Source organism: Frankliniella occidentalis, unplaced genomic scaffold (assembly GCF_000697945.3).
Source record: "Frankliniella occidentalis isolate FOCC.00 unplaced genomic scaffold, Focc_3.1 Scaffold119, whole genome shotgun sequence".
Lineage (NCBI taxonomy): Eukaryota > Metazoa > Arthropoda > Insecta > Thysanoptera > Thripidae > Frankliniella > Frankliniella occidentalis.
Window position 1 is genome coordinate 57,096 of NW_026267247.1, and position 4,573 is coordinate 61,668.

Here is a 4,573-nt window from a genome sequence, read left to right on the forward strand (position 1 = left end):
TGTGTCCTCGCAAGCGATGGCTTGATCTCCTGGACCAAAGGTGGGGGACGCCCTAAGCCTGCGGTCAATGTAGTTAGTGGTGATCAGAGGAACACTAAAATGGCAAAGAGCTCAAATGAAGTGACCATTGCACGTAGCAACACGCATCATCATGAGATGGTCGCGCCTAGGTCTGGTGCAGCGAGTGCAAGCGAACTTACTGTGAGAAGGTCGAATGCCCCTGGAAAAGCACCCATTTATTCTCTAGCCTCACCACAAGTGACAGAGCCCCTTATTACAGGTGGGAGACTGTTGAATCCAAGAACGGTAGTTATGACGTTGTGCAATTCTTTGGGAAAAAGTTTAAGGCTAATAAGAAATTCTTCGTTAATGATAAGTACAAAAAGATGACTATTAAGGAGAATCTTGATCTCATCCTCGTCGCCAAATGTTGTGTCCGTGGGCGGGCCATGTTGGGGGTAAATGATAACTAATAACTTGGTGTTTACTCTGCTTCTGAGAGGGAGGTGCAGACCACTACTCACAAGGAGACTTAGGTAAGTGTAAATTCCCGATTCGGTTCAAACTCGGTATATTTGCTTCTTGACCATGTAGATGACGAACGCCGGTCGAATTTTGTGCTGAAGTTCACATCCCGGGGTACTTTATAGGAGCGTTTTATAGAAAAAGTTTAGAAATTCGACATAAACTCATGGAAGGCGTTCTCAAATCGAAAAATGGAAGAAGAACTACCCCCCCCGAAACCGCACATTCTGAGTCGGAACACCACTTTAAAAAAATGTTAACATGAAATTTTTATTTTCTGGGAATTATAGGCCCGTATAGGTCCCTATAGGGAGTTTTGACATATGAACTTCAGCACAAATTTTGACGCGCAATAGTCATCTATAGGGATAAGAAGCAAATATACCGAGTTTGAACCGAATCGGGAATTTACACTTACCTAAGTCTCCTTGTCAGTACTGGACCGCTGCCGAACTGACTGACTAGCGACTCAGACTCACCGCCTGGCCTCCGGTGGCGCTGCGCGCGCCCCCCGTGGCCAGGTGTATAACTAACCGTCTTTCTGCTAGTCCAGAACACCACACAAGAGCTTGAAGTCTAAATTTAAGTTTGATAAAGAAAAATTAACTTCAAATATAAGACGGATAATTACCAATTACCACAGCGAGAAGAAGCCTGCTGAACAATCTTCCAGCTCTACTTCCAAAGACGATGATCTTCGCCAGAAAATCGAAGGTTTGAGGTTAAACGCAGCGGCTCCAGACCTTCGCAACAAAATCGACGAAATCCACAAGACTGAAAACAACAAACCTGCAACAAAGACTGTGGTTAGAAGAGAGTGTACCATCATTCCTTCCAAGAAAGTCACTCTGATTCGGATTCGTCCAAAGAAGCCGACTAACCTGTCCATGAAGCCGGCTACCGCCGTCCCGACATCTCCATCTTCGCTGGTTCGTCAAAATCCTCCTACTTTGAAAACTCCAATGAAGAGGAAACGTTGCAACCGTTGCCGTAAATATGGGCACGTTAATCAGTCGTGTCCTCAAAATCCTAAGAACAAAATTATAATTCCTCCACCACCAGAATTTATGTGATTTCCAGTACCAGTCGATTACCTGATCTGTACCTGATTTTCAAGCAGTACCTGTTTTCAATTGCTCAATTGTTCAAATTGTTTTGGACAAAATGTCCCTGTTCTTCAATAAAACATGAACACTGTGAGAAATATATTTGTACATGTACGATATATTTTGAAATTTGCCATTTACAATACGAGTCGTACATGTACAACCTCCCACTGTCGCTCGATATTCGATTCCAAGTTGATTCATAGGGCTAGTAAATTGCACAATTTTAGATTGTACTTGTACGACTTCTTTCATGGAAAATTTTCCTGTACCCGGTACGACAATTTTTCACAGTGGAAATATGTGAACACATTTCTTTTAATGAGGGGAAGAAAGAACCGCTAAAACCTGCACTCTCCCAAAACTCGTTGAGTAATGAATGGCGACACTATTCTCAGAACGACCTGTCAATAACCATGGTCCAGAAACTAAACAAGCAGACGACCACTCAGCAGCCCAGCAGCGACAACAACAACCTTTTCCTGTCCTGTTTTCAACCAGTTCAACTGAGATGACACACTCCAAGCTTTCCCAAGTTTAAAAGTTAAGTGTGATAGTTAATTTTGAAGTGTTAAGTCTTGTTAGAAGTAAGCAGTCTTAAACTGCAGTGGTGTTATTAGGTCAGATAGTCAGGTTCTCTTTTGTCACCACAGGGCTAACCAATTTAAGTGTCAACCCTGCAAGTTTGAACAACATTTATGGATCAAAGATTCTCTTGCTTTCAGTTGATCGTCCTGTCCTTTTCCAGTCCCTGTCACCTGAGGCCTTCAACTTTCCAACCCGTCAAGTCTAACTCGTTGTTCTCGTGAACTTTTGTAGTAAATTACTGTGTCAGAAATGTGGCTGATCGGTCAGGTCAAACAGTCCTGTACCCAAGCCTAAAAGGGGACACTGCATTTCAGACACATGATTTATTCAAAGGAATATAATTGATAGTTCAAATGCGGCTGATTGGCTAGGTTGCAAAATTCCTAAGCCCTCGCCCAAAAGGGAACACTTCATTTGGACGACTCAATTATTTCAATCAATTTTCTGAATTTATTCATTTGGTAACAAGTGTCTTTTAAAAGAGGGAGTAATGTTATGAAGTTGGTATCTCTGATACACTTGTTACCCTCTCCCTAACTCCGCGCATGCGCATGTACTTCGTTAGCACCATAGCTACGATCCATGACAAACCCTGTTGTATGATCAGTCTTGGAGAATACACCGTTGACTACAGACGTCCCTGTATTTCACTCTCCCGTCTCCTTACCCGCTCCGCTACACACACAATTCTACAACAGGTTTGTTTAGTTTTGTTTATTTGTGAAAGACTGTGCTAACTTGTAACGGCAATGATTGTTATGTTTAATGTAGCTTGTTGTAGCTTTAAGTAACATGTCTACTCTAGAATTAAAATTCAAAAACATTCCATATTTCCATTTTTATTTTTTCTATTTTCAAAGTTCATTTAGTGCATACACTATTAATTGTTGACATATACGGATGAGGACTTGTAGCTCTCGAGCAGCTAATTCCCTTAGCTGTCGTGGAACTTGATTGGGAATATCCACTTCTTCAAACACATCATCTTCGTCACGGGCATCATCCAATGGAGGAGGATCGGGCACATTGTGTTTTCTCAGAAAGTTGTGGAGTACATAGCAGGCATTTGTGATAGCACCAGCTTTGATTGGGGGGGGGGGGGTAGTGCAACGTCCTATCATTGAGAAGGCAGCGTCAGCGGCCTTTTAGTACACCAAAGCATCTCTCCACTGAGCTTCTGGCCCTGCAGTGAACATCTGAGTACCTACCTTCTGGAGTTCTCCTTGGAGCATGAGGCAAGGGCAGATGCAGCCATGGTTCATGTCCATAACCAGAGTCTCAAACTGCAAAATAGAAGGATAATTTAGAGTTGCTGCAAATCAAAGGTACAAAACTAGAATTAATTTATCCCTCTTACCTAGAAGCCAGCAGTGACTTTCCCAATAGCTTATCATCATGGAATCTCTAAGACCTGACTTTTTAAAAATAAAGGCATCATGACAGCTACCAGGGAACCTTGCATCTACACTCAGTATATTTAAATCAGCGTCACAAACCTAGTCAAAATTTGATTTTTAGCTCTGATAGTTCCCTGACCGTGTAATCAGACTAGTTTCCCAGTTCACTTTCAACTTACAACTTGGATGTTTAGGGCTGTGTATCCTTTCCTGCAGTAATAAGCAGCTCTGCAATCTTCTAAATTTGGTGGGAATACTTTTACCAGGGACCCATCGACAAATCCAAAAACTCTTGGGAGACCACATCTGTCATTTCTGTAAAACATATTCATGATAGCTTATTGCATATTAAAATAAGGTAAGGAAGAAGTAATTGTAATAGTAATAGAAAGTAAATTACCTTGCAATAACTCTCTCCCTTTCAAGGTAAGTCTTGGGAAAGCGAGTATATACCGACATTACTTGTGCTTCATTCAGCGCTGCTGTCACTTCAGTGACATATTTTGAAACCGATGCTTGGCCAATATTTATGTCACCATTTCGACCAAATACTCGTTGTTTTGAGCCTGAGGCATAGAAGCCCACAGCACACAAAATCTATTTACACGGGAAAATTTTATATTGAGAACACAAAACATTTGGTTTCTTAAATCAGACAGTTTAATGAATTTAATATGATGTGCTCACTCTCATAGGGAGCAGCTTTTGTTAGGAAAAACGAGGGGCAACATCGACCCTTCGCAAAAAATCTGCTTTGAGGGATCCCCATAACCCGTTTGACATGACTGTGCATGAGTTTAAGTGCCTGTATCGTATGCCGCAAGACATTTTCTTCAAGCTGGTACAAATCTTGGCTCCATTTTGTGCGCAAAGACACCACCACAGAGCTGTAACTCTTCCTGAGCAGCTTTTTTAAAGAAAAACGAGGGGCAACATCGACCCTTCGCAAAAAATCTG